Below are 21,859 nucleotides of genomic sequence, written 5' to 3'. Positions count from 1 at the left end.
TGCAGGGACTTGATGAGGAGGCAGAATGTGTACATGCTGATCATGACGTTCAAACTGCAGAGCTTTGACCCAGACCTGTACTTGTGTTTCCAGGTGGATCCAAACTTTATCCCATAAACATTAAAAAACAGTTTAAACTTTCTGAGGGGAACAATTTGTCTTGAACTAAACTTAATACTTCATGTAGAGGAGCTTTAAGAGGCTTTTCTTTGTGTCAACTACCCTGATAAGTGAACACTGAATATCTTTAAAGTTCTAAGTACATATACAGTATAAAAAATGATTCCACTGACCGAGCTCAGACATTCCAAACTTAAATTCTCACAATGTTATCAGACTTTTTAGAGGAACGAGCAACATTGAACCAGCTGGAGGATTCATGAGTCACCTGGACCTCCAAAGACTGAAAAACTTATCAAAGATGGTGTGGTGTTTGAGCGATGTCACTCTGATGAGGCTCTAATCGGTGTAAAGCTGCTGGCTCCCATATCTGCTCGCCACTTTTCTTTTCCTGAAGGAGATTTAATTATGCTTTTTCAAAAATCTCCGCTAACAATACGCCACCATGCCTCCATACTGACAGCCTTGCCCCAAGATGTTTGTGTTGTGAGAGTACACAGTGCTGACCTGTGAGGTTTGTGTGTGCGTGTGTGCCATAGGTGGCGTGTGTTGAGATGCAAACAGACACAGGCATACACACAGTGTAATCAGGTGGAATCATACCTGCTGAACCAGTTATTATGTTTTCATTAAAGTGCAGCACAATGGGCCGACACATGACGTCTGGCACCGTTGCACTATTTAACAATATGTAAACTATGTTTACTTTAAGCACATGCAGTTATGCCTGGCATTTACACAGCGGAATGCAGCCGTTCCACATCCAACAAACCACAGGAGAGAAAAACAAACTGTGTGGCTCTGGACTAATTCACTAATGGCTCTTTGATGCGATCACATAAAAATGAACACGAAAACCATTCGCTTTAACTGATGATGTATATTTATCTTGATCATATATTGCTCAATAATAATTTCATTTGCCTGTGATGTTTTGTTTGTTCTTCAGTAGATTGTATATATATGTATCGTGATAATGATGAATCACATGATAGTTGATACAATATATAGGTTTTCATGAATGTTGATTGGCAGGGAAGAACCATCAAATGATGTGAAGAACCAAACAGGCATAGAAACATCATCATGTTCATCATTATCCCTTTACAGCCCCGATAAAGCTGATTCATATATCGTATAAAGTGCAAACGTATATTCAGTCGTTGCAAATGTCGATCCAGAAAAACTTTACGGCCATTGAGATTGATCTTTATACCAAAGGCCAAGTATGCGGTGAAATTGTAATTTCATTCTTGGGTCCTTGGTGGAGGTATGCAGAGTAATGAATGCCCATCCAGTCTCGCGGTAGCTTGACGCACTCTCAGCTGCTCTCTGAAACGCTCTCAGACCATATTAGCCTTCCCTCCTCTCCACAGAAAGCCCCATAAATCACTTTCCTGTAAACAGTAGTGACACAGAGCCTGATGTGTACTTCGATATATATTTAGGCGACCGCGGGCCCTGAAATCTGAGCCTGGCTGTGTTTGGGAGACAAACTGTAGCGAGCCATTGTGCTCACATGTGTTTTGGGTGCAAGCTTCTCCCTGTGTGGTTTGTCTCGCCCCCCCCCAACACGCCAGTCTCACATACACACGCACACATGCACACATGCACACATGCACACACGCACACATGCACACACACACACACACACACACACACACACACACACACACACACACACACACACCGACCTATAAGTACACGTTGTGCACATATGCCATCGTGCTAATTTTTCCTTATTGTTACAAATTACGTTGTTGCACTTAAGCGTGGTAATGCTACCAGTAACAATAACACAGACCCAGAGCCGGGCCGCGGCCGGAGCAGTCGCGTGACGCCGCCGCGAGCCCGCGCCGTCGTGGAGGGTCACGGTGTATGCACACACTTGGCAGCAGATCCTGCGTGGGGCTGCAGATAAATCTACCAGACTGGCAATTGAATAACATTCACCTCATAACACAAATAACTGTGAGTTATTGCGATCCACAAAAAAAATCATTTACACTTATTAGACACCGTCAGACGTCACATTGGGGTCACACGGCAGATTTAGCAAGTTTTATCAGATGCTGAGCATGTGAGAGGCCCCACATACATGTGTAACAACATACAGTGATGGATTCCTCAGTGTTTTGAGTCTGTGAGCAAACACACAAAGAGTAGGAAGAGTAGAGGGAGAATGACAAAAATGGCTGAAGAAGAAACATTACAACTTGTGCATTCATGTGCTCTTCTGTTTGCAGTTGGTACAGTCTGCCATGTTCCACTGTGTTTCTCTGTAATCCGGGATGTCTGGTTGGACTGGTTCGTAAGAACTGAGGTTTAATGGATACGAGCAGTTGAAATTGATGTTGATTATGATCTATACAAACTTCACTCTGCAGCAGGCAAAAAAAATGAAACCATCAAACCATCAGATGGAGTGAGTGAAACTAAGAATCAGTCGTTTGCTTCCATCTTCCAGCAGTCATTTGTCAATACCGTGTGTCATATTTATGCCCAATAAATCTAGAACCTCTAAACTTCAAAATTCTCCCTAACTAGCCCCAAGCATGCGTGCAAGTAAGCCAAAGACCCAACAGAAGCTATGCGTGCGGCGTGAGCTGGGACCGCGTCCGCGTCCGCCCTCTCAACGCCGGATGACAACTGGCAGCCGCTCCCGAAACCCAGGACAGAAGAAGCACTGAAACACAGCTCTGATTACAGCCTCATTATTAATTGTGAGAGCAGCGAGCGGAGGCCGGAGCGATCATTTTTCAGATTTTTGCCGTCAACGAACCCAACTTCACTCCGTCTTTATCTCGCTAATCCTCAACTCATCCCTTTCCTGTCCGCGGCGGCTCAATATTGTGGCTCCGAGCTTGACCTAAAAGGCAGAAAAGGGCAGAATCTGTGGGGTGGGCGGAGGAGGGATAAGTGGAGAGTGAATAAGGGGCTGGGGACAGATTTAGGGGCCCGGGTTGGCGGTGTGAGGTGGTGGCCATGAGGGAGTTCCCCAAGGATCAGACTCAGGCCCAGGTGCAGGCTTTTAATGAAGACGGTGCAGTTAGAGAGAGCGGAATTCATTCCCAATGTCCCGGCCCATGTGAAGTCTCACTCAACACCGTGGCCCTCTTTGACCCCGGATTAGTTTCCTTTTCCAGGTTTAGAGGCAGGATGCTGACCCCCGGCGTTCCTCCCCCCCAGCGCTACCTGAACGGCAAGAGACGGCCTAGAGTCCCCAGAGAATGATGTTGCAGTTGCGCCTGCCTGTTGTCTGGAGCCAAGCCAGCTTGGGCTTCTCACGCCAGTCCAAGTGTCCATCTGGCAAGACAAACAGGAAGCCCGGTCCGTTCATCCTGTGGTCCACTCTGTCGTTTGGCCTTCATGTTACGTTGCGTGATATATTGGAGGACACATGTTGTTATGGATCACATACCCAACTGCCCCGGATGTTTTGAGATTTGAGTTAACGCAATTCCTCACTTTTGCGAGGTATTTCCCATCACCGATGATGTAAATGGGATCAGTCACAGCTCAGGTTGTTTGAAAGAGGATCAGCTGCTGCTTGCGTTAACGACACCACTACGCACGTCTGGAAAGCAACCAGTGTCCGTTGTTGGGTCTGAGTGTATTATAAGTGTAAAGATGTGAACGTGCTGTTGCACCTAAATGGCTGCAAATTCTTGAACCTACCAGGGGAATTCTTGAAGAAACAAAACCGGTACAGGGGAACAGGTACCATGCCACATAAGTGTACGTAGTGAAGACTGCAGCTTGTTCCTAAAGGTCCCTTATGTTGAGTTAAGTAGGAAACTTGTGTACCAAAGGGCCAACCAGATAAAAGACAAAGTGAGAGAGAGCAAGAGATTGATGCTTGAGGAAGAGACACAACTCTTACCAAAATATCTGTTGGATTAGATTGCGATATTTTAATTAAGCAAACAAAGTTTATTGTTCATTAACACTTACGTGCCACATGCAGTTCATAACATCATATCTGCATAATATATCTGCCACAGTGTTTGTTCAAATGCAGAATGATTTGCATACAGGCTATCCATATCTTATTTAATTAATCCTGATAATGAAACTGTTTGAGGAGTTCCTGATAAGATCCTGGTTTGACTCCGGGGCTTTACCGCCGTTTGTGCTGGATCCTGCTTGTTTGTTTTCTGGGCGAAGCAGGTTTTAGGGAGCCGGGTAATGGTTGGCTTCACATCTTCATACTAATTATAATTGAGCTGATGATGTGCGGCTGCCCAGGGCATCCGCCCTCTTCAGATAGGGCCAGATAAGCGCAAAGAAGGGAGCGTGGGAGGTGTAACTGGAGGCGCTGAAAGGATGTTTGCTGGCTGAGAATGTAGCTGTGGTTGTGCACACACACCTCGTCTGCGGTTTTCCCTCTCGCTCTCTCTTTGTGCCGTCCGCCTGCGCTATCTGTCCTCATATCTTCATTGGCTTCCTAACACCTGTTGATAAAACACATCCTCGCCTGTCAGCAGAAGCCACGCCACCATTTGAAGGCCAGATCCTCAAAGGAGCCAACTAGCTCTCTCTCTCTCTCTCTCTCTCTCTCTCTCTCTCTCTCTCTCTCTTCCTCTCTCTCTCTCTCTCTCTGGCAAATTGTCTCCATTTACCTTGTCGAACGAATCCTGCAATTTTCATACAGGTGTTGATGCACCTAAACATTTCAGGTATGACGGTTTGCTTCATAAATTCTCTACTTTAGACTGTAATCCTATTTTAGAAAAGTCACATAAATGGGAAATAACCATGTTAAGTGATTCCGAGAAACCTGTTAACCCACATTTCTGGTGTTAATTATTTGCATTATAATATACAAAACAACAACAAAATGGAATTATGCATATCAATAAATGTGGTTCACAGAGTCTCTATATATTGATTTTTAATCTATTAACAGTGATCTTCCATGGTTACGGAAGTTATTGACTTTTAGTCGATGTATCAGAGCAAAACGGAACAAATTGCTGAGCTCTGCTGCCTTCCACACAGCCTGACTGACTGCACCTCATTCAATTTTCCTGAACTGCGACTGTGCTAATTCACATCATCCGTGTTGGTAAAAACAAAGACAAATTACAAATGACGATGACAAAACAAATTACATGAACACAAAATGTATTATCCCCCTCTCTCTCTCTCCCCCCCCCCCCCCCCCACCCCCTCTCTCTCTCTTTCTTCCGTCTACTTCCTTTTCTAAAAACAGATGCACTCGAGCATTGCCGAGAAAGAAAACCTCTGGAGATATCATCAGATCCAAGATTGCCCTTTGTTGAGCAGAGTGCAGTAATACAAGTATGTGTGTGTGTGTGTGTGTGTGTGTGTGTGTGCGTGTGTGTGTGTGTGTGTGTGTGTTCTCGTCTGCAGCATGTTAAATATGTGTGTGTGTGTGTGTGTGTGTGTGTGTGTGTGTGTGTGTGTGTGTGTGTCACTGAAGTGAATGCAGGTGGCAGGGTGCTAACAGCTGCAGACAGGTTTTGAGGCTGTGGGGTTACAATTGGTGTTAATGGACGCCTTCCTAAAGAGCGGATCACAATACACATTAAACACACTCCTGCCTGCGTTCTGATTGGCTCGATATTCTTCCTCTCCGCCTATGTTTAGGGTGTTTCAAGCTGCCATTACCGCCGACCACAAACTGATTGCCTCGTATTTTGTAGCCAGCGCAAGATTAGACTCAAACACAACAGGCAGATACTTGCATTTGCTCTGAGGTGAAAGTATAGAAACAGATGCATTGTTTGTTGTTAAAGCAAAGACAGAGGGATGTGTGGATTACTGTAGGAGATAAAGTCCTATCTGCTTATTTTACTCTATAGTTTTAAATGAAGACAAAGTCACCTTACAGCCATTATCCTGTCAAAGTCTGATCTGGAACTGGGGAGACACTAGAACATTACTGCCGTTACCCGATGCCAGAACATGACAATCAAACTCACCAATGATATCTGTACCACCACAACTGAAAGTGAAGAAAGGAAATTCTTTTGATGTGACTTTTAATGAGGAAAAGACAGAGTGTGTGAAGGAGCCAAACTGGTTTCTTGTCTGTGTCCCACTGGGGGACGTATATGCAGTTTTATGAAATGGTGCATCTGTTGAATGTCTGATTTCGTTCACTTTCCAGGGTTAAGCGGTTTAAGTGCGGATTTGTTGTATTAATGTTGAATTTACATTACATTACATAACGATCATTTGGCAGACGCTTTTATCCAAAGCGACTTACATTGTATTACCACCCATTACAGAGGGGGGAGCAATTAAGGGTTCGGTGCCTTGCTCAGGGGCACCTCGGCAGGGACTCTAACCGGCGAGACCCTCCGGTTTCCAAGCGGAAGCACTACCCACTGAGCTACTGCCTCCAAATTTAGCTTTTAGTTCATTTTATTTGTTTCCAGCACAAAGTTTAAGCTTTGATTCTTTTTTTATTTAAACAAAAGTCTAAAAGTTCTCAAGCTCAAAACGACTCTGATTGCTAAACTCATGTTTCCCATTGATTTTATCTGCATCTCCATGTTCTGTATGTTGCTCACAGTTTATATTTGAGGAAGTCCTGGTCTGGTGAGGACAGCTTGGAATACGATAACATGCTCACTGCTGATAGACAGAAAAAAGGAGAAGAAAATGGGCGCTGATTAGTTTCCATAAAAACATTAAAAATAAACATATATATATTTATTTTTTAAGCTCTGTTGGTATTTTGTAACATGTACCAGTAATATTGTGTTAAATTGCTCACTACTGAAACAGATCTTCATCATAAGTAAGCTCTGACAGACTGACAGCAGTTGTGCAAGAGGTCAATCATCCATCAGTCAGTTCCTGTAGAGAGAGAAGAACCCTAATATGTATACACATGCTCCAGTTATATAGAATATACTCTGTTATAGTTTGATCTGATCCATCATATAACAGATGGCTGTGGCTGTAATATCGGCCCGGTGTGATATCGGTCTCACCCTGCGTCTGCTCTGGCTTCCTGCAGCTCCAACTGGGCTCTGCAGGCCTGACTCACCTACAGCGTGGAGCGTATAGCTGACACCCTGCAGCCTCTGGGAGCTGACAAATGGAAAAAGGCCTGAAGATGAATGAAGCACAATTACTCGAGGTAACAAATGTTTCTAATGATTTATGTGCAGCTCCAGTTGCTTTATTTTTGCCTGGGTACGATTCTCCAGGAGGACAGTGGAGGTGGAGGTGGCGGTGGTGGTGGAGGTGCAAACCCTCGGGCTGCTCTGCTCTGTGCTGATGCTCAGACAGCGAGGCGGAGACGGTGACGAATGGGCTATGTGAGACCACCGCCATTGATATTTACCTCATTACTCCTCTGCCGAGCAGTGTCTCAACAACGCCGTCGTACTCTGAGTTGTTGTTTTCTTTTTCCAGCGTAGGTATATAGGTGCTCACGTGCTGTGGAGTCCAGCCGTCAGTGCCCCGAGGCAGGAGGAGAGTGAGGGTGAGAGGCAGATAGAGAGGGGAGAAGGTCAGACACACAGCTTCAGGCTGTGTGAGGAAACACACACCGCTGTGTGTTTTCACTTGTCTGGCTGATGAACTATCACACTCGCTACACGGCCGTGGAAAAGAACGCAGGCTTCATTTCATGCAGCTTAGGCGCAAGTAAAACAAATGACCGTCATAAAGCAACTTCAAATATGGTTAACCTGGCGTCTTTGAATTCTGACTCTGCTCAAACTTCTCTTATTTCCATGTTTATGTTCATTTTACAGTTTATCTTCACCAGTGATGAAGGTTGCGTGACTCTTCGACTGCGTTTACACTTTGCATGAACATGTGATCTCAGTATCTCTCACCAGTCTGCAGCTTGTGGGATGTCGCCCCATAAAGTAGCTGAGAGAACGTTGTGAACATAGATGTGACGAGGCGTCATTATAGCATAACCCAGTTCTATTAGCGAATCCAGGAGATACGTTGAGCTTTTATTGTGGAGGGCAGAGCTTCTATCTTGATGGATCCATAAGGGTGACAAGTTTTTTCCATTTTGTAAAATTCCAAATCTCTTTGCAGAAACGTCCTGATACTGAAACCAACATTCCTGGTTAAGTTGCTGTTTTTTACAATGCAGATTTTCTTTCCCTCTCTCTCTCTCTCTCTCTCTCTTTCTCTCTCTCGCTCTCTCTCCCTCCCCCTGTCTCTCTCTTTCTCCCCCCCCCTCTCTCTACCTCCCCCTGTCACTCTCTTTCCCTCTCTCTCTCTCTTGAGCACACACAGCGTTTATTGACAATCAGTGAGAGGCTGTCCTGGTTCGGAGCCTCGGGGCCATGTGGTAGATCTCACCTCACATTATACAGTGAGTTATTGTCGCTTTGATATCTTGGCACGCCGCATGCGAGAGTTATGAGATTTGAAACACGAGTTCTGTTCGGAGCTGAAAACCCGATCTCCAGTTACAAACCGCTGGCCCAGGTGGTCCTGCTCAGACTCCAACCTAACCACCGTCGTGAAAAATAAGCCGCGCAGTCCATATTTACGGTGCAGCGGTCGACCTCTCCCCTCCTCGTTCTCGCTCTCTCTCTTCCCCTCAATGGAAACAAATGGCCGGAGTGATTTATTCGTCAAGATCAAATTGATTACCAAATAATTTCTCAAGCATGAACACACACAAACGCTCCACGAAGGCTCTTCAAAGCTGCTGCTAATTTGTCCGTTCGACGCGATTAATCACCTAATTGAAAAATGGCTCCGCGGAGACCAAAGTGTCCACAGAGACGTGGCAAAAGGATATAATAACTGATTATTCAATTGAGGCCATTAAGCCGAGCAGCTGTATTATGATTAAATCAAGCATATAGGAAACCTAAACAGGCCCGGCTCATTGCCTCACTATTAATGTATATTACCTAATTTTAACCTTGTGTGATTTATGCATTGTTTGATAATCACAAGCAGTGTGAATGTTGGTGCGACCTTTGAAATATTGGATATACATTTAAACACGGATCAGGTTTCTCAGTGTGTTGCTCAATACACACTCATAGATTTATTATACAGCACTTTAGGTTAAAAGGTGCTACATAGACCATGTCAGCATACATCAATCATTAGCCTTGATTCTGGAGACATTACTGGTCAGCAAACATGCAGGTGCTGAGCAAGCTGTCACACACACACACACAGACTGACACACAACTGGGACTTCGATAATGGTCTGTGGATTTGGGTGTTCAGTTTTAATCAATAACAATAAAGAATTGTTGTAACAGAGTGTTTGAAACCAATTATTTCCCCACAATCCCAAATTTGAAGCACTGTTCACTGTAGTTTACAACAAACAAACAACACAAAATATTACGATAATAGAAAATATCAAAAAGCGAAATATTTGTGTTTGTGAAATCATGCAAATCCAGGAAATTGTTTGAAAAATTATGAAATAAATGTTTTGTGAAAGTTTGAAGTCGTGAAGTCAAAGCTTTAATAATGATTGTAATCTAGTCTTGCCTCATGCAAACAAATAACTGATCGAGGGAACAATATCGTTTGTACTTTATACCTTCGATAGTTCTATAACGTTTGAAGATGCCTCACTAGTTGAGTTTGATTGTGGATTTGAGACTGATGTTTTCTGCAGCCTCACGTCGTGGTCAATATTTATTTTAGTCACGCATCCATAGCCTGGTGTGTTTCGGCACTGTGAGTGTGTGAGGAGCTGAGCTACAGGGTGGATGTGGACCTGCACCAGCCTTCATTTGTGCTCCTGTTCATCCTCACTCCCCCTGCCAGTCGCCCTGGGATAGGCCTGTCACAGAATCCCCGCCCTTCTTGTCAGAGACACCAGCTTGTGAATGCACAGACCCGCCCGGGCTAACAGACACCAACCAATGGTGCACTCACTTTGCACGGGCCAGGACCCACATCTGGGCCGCAGAGGCTGGGGTGAGAGCAGAGTGATGTGGCTCGTTTCTCAGTGAGCACCCGCACTTTTCAGAGAATACACAAACTAATGCAACGTTTCCTCAATGACTGCAAACTCAGATTTACAGATTTTATGAAGTGGTTTTCAGGATCAAAGGTCAGGAAAATACTTTCTAAGGTAACAGTGAACATGTTTGTATCTAACTAAACTTATAGCTTCATGTAGAGGAGCTTTTAGAGGTTTCAACACATGTTGATCGATCCATAAGAGACCTGCAGACCTGAAAGAGAAGCACACACATCTACACACAAAACAAACGTACAGAGGAACAAAACCAGTGATGGAGTTTTATAGAATACACATCGTTGTGAAAATGTTTCAAAACAAATCTGAGTGTTGTGCTGCTTTTGCACAGGCTGTCATTTCAACATCAAACAGCAAAGTGACCGTCCTCAGCTCAACGTGCGGCGCCTATAGCCGTCTCCTACACTCACATCTGTAGACATCAACATGTTAACGCATTTATCATTCCCGTAAAAACAATGTATTTTGTTTTGTTTTGTTTGGTGGACTGGAGTTAATATCAATGTTTGTCTCGTTCTCCTTTGTGAAAGAGCAGGAAAACTCTGAGCTGAAAACATCTCTCGCCCTGAGGGGAGCTGTCTCAGTTCCTGTGCAAATAAATAACAGCACAGACTCAAGACAAAACAGCAATTATCCATGAGAGAGAGAGAGAGAGAGAGAGAGAGAGAGAGAGGGGGGGAGAGAAAGGGGGAGGGGGGGGGAGAGAGAGAGTGAGTAGGCAGCACTCCTGTTTTCTCCTCTGTCTTTACATGTTCTATGATAGATAAGTGTGTGTGTGTGTGGTTGTGTGTCTGTGTGTGTGCATTTGTGCCGTTCACTTCCTGATGCAGTTTGCAGTGTCTGCACACACACACACACACACACACACACACACACACACACACACACACACACACACACACACACACACACACACAATTAAAGTCTTTGATGCAGTGATCTGCCGTGGAGCAGTGAGACAGCTTCACTCTCAGCTGTGTTGACGCGCCAGTCTGCCTGCAGTCTGTGCGCTTGGTCGTAGTAGTCCGGGTACAAATGCGGGTGTGTCCGCCTACAAATATGAGTCTGTGTATAAACTAACTCCTAAGCCTGGCTGACAGGAGAATTTGATTTTTTAAGATGCCTCGCATGAAAGCCTCTCCACCCTTTTCCAAGTAATAAGAGATTACAGGTAATCTGCCGGTAATGGCAGGTTGGCGTTCCACCGCAGCGCCTCAGGCTCTGCTGTGTGTCACCTAGAGGCGTCTAATCCTCCTGCAGATTAACTGGCCGGTGCAGATGTTTTACTAACTCGATAAGTTGAAAGAGTTTGTGTTGTTCTGCATAAAATACCTCCACTGTGGGCCTTGGATTATGTGTGTATGTATGTGTGTTAGCAGAGGTGGTTCAGGGGCCAAGAAGTATTACATTACACTCTGATCGTAGTTTTTGATCAAGGATCAAGTTTTAACATTGGTTAACGTTATTTTTATAGACATCTATTCAACCTGCATAACACAAGGGCACGATGGTAGCAGAGAGGAAGGACATATATAGCCAGAGTGTGTTGTGGCGGACGTCCCCATGTTACCAGCACATGTACCACTTTTCTCACCGTGCTGTGTAATTTCCTCGTAACAGGTGGCCGAGAGCTGCGAAGTGTTTTTAATTCCGGCAGTTTTATTTTAATGGCACATAGCTTAAAAACACTGTAATAATAACGACTGCTTGCTTGTTTTTGGTAATTCAGAGGTGGTTTATGAGGATGGAAGGAAATTTGCCAGTGAAAAAAGTGTGTGTGTGTGTGTGTGTGTGTGTGTGTCTGTGTGTATACATATGAAGCAAACAGCCTGTTTTCCACCTCATTTCCCCTCTGCCGCCTGCTGCTCCCATCTGCTGGCTATCTTTCACCGTAAACTCCTTCAATAGTGACCATAAAGGAAACAATACAACAGCAGTGATTAACAAACAGCATCGCCACCATTGCCACCCTGTTTTTCAGGGAGGAAAGCTGAGCCGCGGCGTCCTCAGCGGGCGTTAGGGATGCATGCTCCTACGCTCTGGAGGCCCTGGAGGCTCTGGAAACTCTGGAGGCTCCAGCCAGCAGCCCCCCCCCCCATCCCGGCAGATGTGAGGGATGGATGTTGGATGGATGTTGCTCGCGCTGCTGCCAAATCACAGTTGTCTTTTCAAGGTCTCTGACCCTGAGATAAATGGCTGTCTGCTGCCAGTGTAACTGCTTTGAATTTGATTACAGTGCAACGTTACAACTCGTCTTCTTCAAATAAACCAGTGAGGGGAAGATGGAGTGCACGCCGACCTGAGCAACCCCAACACTGTAAAAAGTCAAAATGTCTCCATGTAGCAACATACACATTTAACACTGAGAAACATTGAGCTCCAATATAATAAAGGGGTGTACAATGCTAAATGTAACATGTACAGAAAGTATATATAGTATTCAGGACGTTATATTACAGTAATACAGCCTTTTACACAGAGAGCTTGTTGGTTCATATGTTCACATTATTTTAATTTGCCAATGCTTTTGTCCCTGTGTGTGAGTTTGTTCTTAAGGCCTGAGTCTTAATATATGTATTTTAATGTACTTTTCAAACAGAAAACACACTAATATTACGACCAGTACACCAAGAAATTACACTAAGATAAAGGAGTAAAATGAAGTATCCAATGGATCAATATTATATTATATACAGTCAACTTTATATGGAAATGTAGCCATCCAAACTTGTTTTCAATGAAGTACTGAGATTAAAGGGAACTATCAAGGGTTTGATGAAGTTTGTTTTCTTGGATTTTCAATGTAAACTTTATTTTCTCTAATTCCAAATAAACCTCTAATTCTCCAGTAATTTCATAACAGGAGCTCCAGAACATATGAGCGAATGACGGCACAGTGTTTACACGTGGGTCCATCAGAGCCGTGTGATACATGTGAACACTTTCCGTGATTATAAAATAGGAGTGTATGCGTGATTTGTGTTGCAGTGTGAGGCTGTTTCATTACTTTCTGGGCAATTTGAAATATGAAATGAGATTTAGAAGTTTTTCTCACTTCTTTGCGTATTCAAAACAAGACTTAAGCCTCATTAAGAATGTAAATCAACGTGTAAATATTGATGCTTCTTGCAGTGCTGAATGCAAGCACGCTAACTCTGTTGATGCAGATCTGCTCAAATGATCCCAATGAATGACACATGTGTGCGGCCTCATTACAACAAGCCCACGAGTTAGCACATTAACACGTGGCAGCACTGCCCTGCTGATTTCTTTCTATATCCAGTCAAAGAGTAGCAATGGAAATCTAGTCCAAGAGTAGCAATGGAAAGCTAACAAGTCTTTGTGCCGTATTTACGAAGAAACTATTGCTATTGTTTTTTTGAGGCACAACTGAGTGGAATACAGCCTGTGTATGTACTGAGGGGCTTGTGTAGGTTCATGCATTATTTATTTATGTTTTACTTACAGTATGTATGACTGCACAAATATGGAGGAGGGAATGGAAGTGATTTATCGTGGCTGCAGGAGAGGAACTTTTCTTACTCTCCCACTCGTTGTTTCGTTTCTGTGTGATACTGCGTTAGGTGGTGGTATCCGACCATAAATTGGTTACAAATTACTTAAGTGTTTGTCAGATTGAAACATTATCAGAATGCCAGATTGCTTGTTCATAATTCCGACACACATGTGTAGTGACGTCTTTAAAGTGTGCAGCAGCTTTATTCACATCACCTGAACTGCAGCTGTGCTCATTTACGATATTTATAATTATGCCACACAAGTGAAGAACAATTGCAAAATGTTCAATCTCTTGCAGTGGGTTGTCGTTGGTTATGTAAACACGCTCCATAGCGTGATTCACATTTAATCGTGGCTCAGCTCTGTGCTGATTGGCTGGTTGCCTGCTCCTCGCACTGAGCTGTATGTTGCCCTGATTTGCTGTTTGGAGAAGATTTAGACCTGTCACACACCTGCACACAGAGGTTTTAAGTGAGGTGGGGGTTACGGGATTATAAAGACAAGAAGTGAAAATTCCTGTTAGGGAATTCTGCTGCTGAAATCCCCCCCCACCACACGGTGGAAAAACTCCCAGGAGGAGGAGATGGAAGGTGAACACAGGCAAATAATGCAAAGACTTTCCTTTAGTGCAGGTGGTGTTTCTTGCTTGTGTGTCTCTGTGAGTTGTAATGTTGCCACGCAACCGCGGAGTGCGTCCAACCCTCGCAACAATGTCGCAACATACCTGAGAGTTCCATCCAGTCAAAGCCAGCGGATCACAAGGTTTTCACATCCATGAAAGCTGAAAGCCTGGTGATATTTTCTCCTTAAATGCTCATAAACCTCACGCAAATCTCCATGGAGAGGCTCTCACTGGTTACATGAGTTTGTCATAAGAAAATAAACACACTATATGTTCAGAGTCCGTTTGGCCTGGCCAGGATGTAAATACCCATCGAGGGAAGATAAAATCAAACTTGATGAAACTTTAATAATCTTTGTGTGAAATAACACATACAATTATGCAAGAATGAAGAAAATGGGAGCGACAACGTCAACACGTTGTCTGCTCTGCCTCAACCTAACAGGAAGCTGGCAGCAGACCATGAAGAAATCTTAATTCCCACATGTTATAAGATATGAAACACTTAACGTTAAGTTTCTGTGAACTAGATAGCTTGGTAGCTTGCTATCAAACCAGACCCCAAACATGCTAGCAGCTAGCTCCAGCCGTAATGTAAACATGACAAAGAGGCCAGTAACACCAGTTCAACTAGCCAGCACATCTTGGTAAAGCCCAGTGTGTTTACGTTTGATTAAATTGAAGTGAATGTTTGTATTGAAAATTTGCATGTATCATTTTACCAGAAGTAATACGTGTGCGTTGGTGGTCTGAGTATCTGAATATTGGCTTTCTCACGTCATCTTTGCTGGGGTTTCCGGCTCATGTTCCTAACACTGCAGCAGGAGAAGCTGACTGGCCGCTGTGGAGACTTTCTTTGGAAGAACGAGGGAGTACAAACATAAATCTACTGTTCATCGTTTCATCCCTGCACCCAAAACATGAGGTGACAGAGCGAGAGGGAGAGAGACAGAGAGAGAGGGAGAGAGAGAGACTGATGCAAAATGTGTCAACACCTCCCAGTGTGTGTGTGTGTGTGTGTGTGTGTGCGTGTGCGTGTGCGCGTGTGTGTGTGAACACTACATCAATATGTTATGCATGCACGTCGTTGTGGATATGAGTGTTTGAGTGCATATGTGAGTGTGATGTACCATTACAGATACACATTAGAGAAGTGCAGCAGTGTTAAAACTATATGTGTGTGTGTGTGTTCCTGTGTGGTCGTGCAGATGTGTCTACGTGTGAATTGTACCTGTCGGAGCTTGTGATTGTGTGTTCAATGTACATAAAGTGCTGTCAGTGTGTAATAGATACGGCTCACACTCCACATCAAAGTCAAACTTCTGATGAACGCAGGTTACGTGAGTGAAAAAACGAAATCTAAAATGTCGCAAAAATTCACAGAACCGCAGTGAAAACAGATATTAGCGGTCATGTAGGACGTGACGTCTGTTTTTTCATATCCAGATATAGAGTTTATGAATGATCTTGTAGATGATAGATGCATTTTCGGTCCTTTTGATTGTGCCGGCGGGCTTTTACAAGGCTCCTACCCGTTTGATGAGTAGAATCAATAACAAGGCGGTCCAACTTCTTCTTCGCATGCACAGACCTTTAGCTCTTTGAAGAGCCGACTCAGTCTCTTCACCAGCTGGATGAAGGCTTCATCTCCTCTCTACATCTTCATTATCACACAGCTCCAAATAAATGCTCAGATCTGTCAGTCCATAAGACCAAGACGGCAGAGAAAGAAGCGAAGACTGAAATATTAAGAGAAAGGATTAAAGCAAAGGCGCCGGTGATCTCCCACACCAACGCAGGAAGCAAAAAAAGAGAGAAAATGTGAGGTGTTATGCCATAATGCCTCCATGTTCACTTGTGGTGATCCATTGAGATGATCTTAGATGCATTTCAGTGATGCAATTCCTGGGATACTTGTGCGTGTGTGTGTGTGTGTGAGAGAGAAAGGCGGGGGTAGATGGACAGACAGGAAAACCAGGCCAAAATAAAATATCGCAAAAATTCACAGAACCGCAGTGAAAGCAGATATTAGTGGTTATGTAGGATCCAGATATAAAGTTTATGAATGCTCTTGTAAATGATAGAAAGCTGCTCCATGTTCACTTCTGTTCTGATCTGACAAGCCGTTCTGTGCCACAACTTTGGGGATCAGGGGTCAGCAGTAGGTTAACCCAGCGCCATGGAGACGCAGCGTCTTTCTCAGATGAATTTGGAGGCAGTGGGTGATCTGTGTCTGCAGCCTGGCATCACTGCAAGCCTGAGGAGGAGACGAGGTGGAGGAGGAGGAGGTGGAGGATGAGGTCACGCTGTAGAGTTCCCCCCCATGGCTCTGTCAGGCCCTTCAGGCTCCCTTACATCTGTCTGAGCCGGCAGCAGGCAGCTGCTCCTGCTCATTATGGCTCCTAATGGACGGATCCGTTTCCCTCTGACCTCATCCAGCCTTCATCCCTCAGTCCCTCCGTCCCTCCATCCTCGCACAGAGCTCCTTTCTTTCAGCTCCATGGTCAGTCGTCTGCTTTTATAGTGCAGTAAGACTTTGTTGGCACTCTGCTGTGTGAGATGGTGGAGTTGAGCTTCAGCTCTCAGTTTATTGGTTCCGTCAAGATCATTTCACCAAAGTCTTCACAGAAAAGTTACAAGTTACATACTGTAGCTTTAAAGTGACACACTGGCTATTTTACAGCATCTCAGCATGATATTCTGGACAGTTTAGTCCAAATGAAGGCGTGAAAGCCTCCTGTGACCGCCCAGGCTTCAGCTGGGTCGTCACAGAGATGATATTCACCTGATCTGACTGACTGACGAGCTCGATCAGCTGGTGTCACTCACTCACTCACTCACTCACTCTCTTCTGTGTCTCAGTTGGATTTAGTGAATATAGCGAATGGGCTCGTCGATCCAGCAGATGAGTTGCTCCACACACACTCCTCAGAGGATTCCACAGTTTAACCACTTTTGTGCTTTAGTTGGACCGTCTCCCTCCAGTCTGTAACCCTCTGAAAGCGACACTATGTGAAGCTATAAGCTTAGTTACATGCAAATATGTTCACATCTGACCTTTGACCCTAAACCCTCTGAATGTTGTCATGGATCTCTAACCTGTAGTAACTTTCAGGTGTTTTCTCACATCAGTCAGCAGCTGGAGTATAATGTCAATGTAAATGAATTTAGCGTAAATAAGTGAAATAGTCACAAGTTTGTTTTGTCTTCATTTGTTTCGGGATGTCTCGTAACTGGAAACTCAAACTGCTCAGTCATCTTCTCTCCTCTCCTTCCTCTTGATCCGTGTTGTTTGCACAAGCTTGGTTATTTCTCATCCTTACGGCAGAGCGTCAACAGACGTATTACCTTCACGTCTTTGTCCCTGGGAGATCTCTCCTCATGCACATAAATAACCTTTACGCTGGGGTTTTCACCTTCACCTGGAGTGGCTGCCTGTGCCTACGTGTGTGCGTGTGTGCGTGTGTGTGAATGTGAGCTTTGGCGTGTAACATTTGTCTTGTGCGTTCAAAGAGTAGAGAAGAAAAAGAGTTCTCCACCTGTGTTTGCTGCAGAGCAAACACAGGAGCTGTTGTCTGTTTGCGGTTTGCTCTTTGGAACTGAATTTTAAATTTTCGATCCTTTTGATTGTGCCGGCGGGCTTTCAGAAGGCTCCTTCCCGTTTGATGATTAGAATCAATAACGAGGCGGTCCAACTCAGAAGTTTGTCTTCTTCGCCTTGCACAGATCTTTAGCTCTCTTCATCTCCTCTCTACATCTTAGTTAACACCAGAGGCGGACGGAGTACACAGCTTCATTACTTAAGTAAAAGTACAGATACCGCTTGTTAAATTTTACTCAAGTACAAGTACAAGTACCACAGTCAGATGTTTACTTAAGTAAAAGTACTGAAGTACTTGTTTTTAAAAGTACTCAAGTACCAAGAGTACATTTTCTAAATATTGTATTATTACTGCCACAGTGCTTACCTTTACCTATAGAAACCTCCTGGATGGAGTTTTTATGGAATCTTAAATGTTAATACCTTGAAGTATGTAACAAATTCTGAAAATAAAATTGTGCTTGAATGAATGGGTTCATATGCAAGAAGAAAAAAGAAAATGCAGCTAATTTGTGTGTATGTATTCGGAGCTGCGTGTTAACTTAACACGCAGCTCCGAATAAATGCTCAGACCCGTCAGTCCACAAGACCAAGACGGCAGAGAAAGAAGCGAAGACTAAATTATTAATGGAAAGAATTGAAGCAAAGGGGCTGATGATCTCCCACACCAGATACTTTATTCTAGTCATTTTGCATGCAATTCACAGCAATCACACACAATTGATATTTGTCTTGCACCCCCTACATATCACACACACAAACACATGCACTATAGAGGGGCCACCAACACAGGAAGCAAAAAAGAGAGAAAATGTGAGGCATTATGGGCTTGTGGTGATCCATGGAGATGATCTTAGATGCATTTCAGTGATGCAATTCCTGGGATATTTGTGCGTGTGTGTCAGCGTGTGTGTGTGTGTGAGAGAGAGAGAGAAAAGCGGGGGTAGAGGGAGAGACGGGAAAACCAGGCAAAAAAAAAAGCACCGCGGCAAAACATTTGGTTGCCGGGTAACAGCGCTCGGAGCAACGGTAGCATTGAGCTGTGAAGAATGGCGGCACATGACTCGACGTCCCAGATCTGGTTTCAGGGCCGGTGTTGGGGGGGTGGGGGGAGGCGGGGCACAAAGACGGGGAAATGCCTCCACCTGTCCTGATCTGTCAGGGCCCAGTGAACAGTGACAGGAGCTGCCGAGGACTGTTGGGGGCTGGAGGGGCCCTGAACCGGGGGGAGGGGGGGCAGACTGGGAGAGGCTCAGGGGGTCTGTTGTTATTTCAGGGGGCCATCCAAATCACTTACACAGCCCCTTATGTAAAGATGAGCTCATTATGTCGTCTTATCACTAGTCTGGAGAAGACCTTAACGCGAGCATGGAACATTTGGAAAAGCCACCTAAAATTTTATTGGATACAGTTATGTTCACCTCTGACCTTTGACCCTGAACCCTCTGGGTCTTCACTCTGCTCATCTCAACGGAAGTAAACTCATCTTCTCTGGTGTACAGATCAGCTGGACCTCTTCCTCTTTCAATGTGTCTTGGTCACAAACATTAGTTTAGTTCAGTGCTTCGTTCCACCCACGTCTCACTCACATGTTCTCCTTCATCACAGTGAGCACAAACATCATAACAAACTTAATTATAAATTGCAATTTCTTTACTTCACGTCTGAGTCATCATCCTGCAGCTCACATGGTTTCTTTCCTCTCGCTTCTTTACTTCAGCACAGTGAAAGTGTGTGTGTGTGTGTGTGTGGCCTGCAGAGCTGCATCTGTCAGTTGCTTGATTCCAGACAATTTGTCAAACCTCCTGGCTCACGAACAGACAGGCAGACAGGCAGACAAGGCCGAGGCTAATCCAGCGTTCTGACACTTCATCCCCTCGTCTCCCAGCAGCCCCTGCTTTCCTCCACCGCATCTCCTGCACGTTGAGGCTGTGGGATTGCAGCTGAGTCACTCAACCTCAACCAGTAGTGACTCATAGCCAAACAGGACCAGCTTTTAAAGGAACATGGATTTTTTTTTTAACGCTCATGCCCACGCTTTGGTACCACATTCCGGAATTTATGCTCATTCTTGTTTAGAACTAAACAGTTTGCTAACATCTGTGAAATGAACACGGCGCTCATGAAAGTGTTTAAGGTTTGTTATTGGCTCATTAAAGCAGGATGAGGCCTGTTTCACTGCAGCAGCAGGAGCCTCAGTCACAATGTTTTGCACAGTTCTGCTTTTGTCTCTGTACGTTATCAATCCTTGACAATGTGGGTGCCAATGTTTCCTGCCAAACTTCATACAAATGTTTCTGCTCCTTTCTACAAAAATCAGAAAAAAGCATCAAACCTTTTGGAATTTGAAATATAAAATTAAATTCAAACTGTAGAATTTCCTGTAAAATAATAAAAATAATAATAGAAGATTCTCACAAACAAACATTTGTTGCCATGTCGGGTTTAAATGAAAGGATTTAGTAACTGCAGCATTTGAAACTCCAAAGGGTTAAGTATCCAAGCCGAGGTGCGCATGAGATTCCAAATATTGTTTTGCTTGCACGCTATCTCAGACTTCCCTTCGCTGCCACGTTCCATCTCTTGTTTGGTTTCTCCTTCACCTGAATGTGAGGCTGGACCTGAGAGGCCATCTGGTTTAACCCTCAGGTCCAGCTGAACACCTCTTCCTCTTTCTCACCTCACCTGCCAAATAAGAGGCTGAACCCTCCAAACTCAGCGAGCTGATTACAGTGAGCGTGCAGACCAGGTGGGACTGCACACATGTTGTACTGTACCATGTTTTGCCGGTGGAATTCAGCTCTTAACTGCTCATTCTTGTTCTGCTTCCGCATCCAAATGACAGCGTGTGCACCAGCACGCAGGAGCTGACGGTGTTTTACTGGTAAATAATTATTAAAATGAGTGTGTAAGACGTGTGTGTGTTTGTTTGTTTCAGTGTGAAAGATTTCAATGACCTGCTGACGAGGTTACACGGCTACTTCCCAGAGTAAACAACACAGTATTTTAAATGAATTAATAAGTATCTACAAGCTTTCACTGAGAAAAATTGTCCCATCGCTGATTGCAACATAAACACAAGCAGTGTAGTCGAAGCACCTAGCTACTACTAGCAGCTTGTCTAACAGGTCAAGTTAACCTGCTACAGCGTGAACAGGAGAACAGGATGTTCATGTTGACATCTTGTTTTTTGGTTTGAAAACCTGATGCGTCTTCATGTTGAGTTACAATAGCTAGTTGGTGTAGTGATACAAATACAAAGTTACTTAAAGTACGGTAGTTAAGTTACTCATATTTGAGTTTGAGTTACTTTGAGTTATTAGAGTAGATTCTGACTTGTTTAAGACCTGAAAGTTAAGGATTTGTGACTTGACATTTAACATTCATCTCTTTACTTTGCACTTGACTGACTACACTTGAGACATTTATTCTTTCCCATGATGCTTTAGGGGTCTTGTTACTGAATGTGGGTTGCTAAGTCAATATAAAGGAATTCGCATTGCTGCTGCTTATACAGTGGCCCGGCATGTTCTGACACGTGTCACCGCAGTAGCAGGCCCCGAGGATACAAAGGAGCGCCGCGACAGATGCATTTACATACACATGTGCCGTATATATCACACCAAGGTGCTTAACATGCTCACGAGACACCGTTTAGTGTCAACAAAGGCTGATGTTGCTGCAAGCTCGATCTATGTGCAGGGCGAGGGAGAGGGAGCCCTGGCACACTCAGGTAATGGGCCCTTTGGTTTGTATTCAATCAAATCAGTGATGATGATGGTGTTGCACAATCTTATCAGTTGAGGATTAGTTTTTGGACTGTTTAAACCACTGGTTACTTTGGTTAAATCTAATAACTCCATTGTTATGTGTAAGCACCTCGTATCCACACTGGCACTTTGATGTGAATTTTAGACGATGTTGACCCAGTGGGTGCAAACCAAACTTGAGCTTTCTAGCCGGATGCATGTGGCACATATCAGATATGCAGAGTGAAAAGTGTAAACAGTTAAAAAGCATGTAGCAT

This window comes from Genypterus blacodes, unplaced genomic scaffold (genome assembly GCF_046128005.1).
Source record: "Genypterus blacodes isolate CSIRO-AG114 ecotype Tasmania unplaced genomic scaffold, CSIRO-AGI_Gbla_v1 ptg000053l_1, whole genome shotgun sequence".
NCBI lineage: Eukaryota > Metazoa > Chordata > Actinopteri > Ophidiiformes > Ophidiidae > Genypterus > Genypterus blacodes.
The sequence above is the reverse complement of the archived record's forward strand: the minus strand, read 5'-3'. Positions refer to the sequence as shown.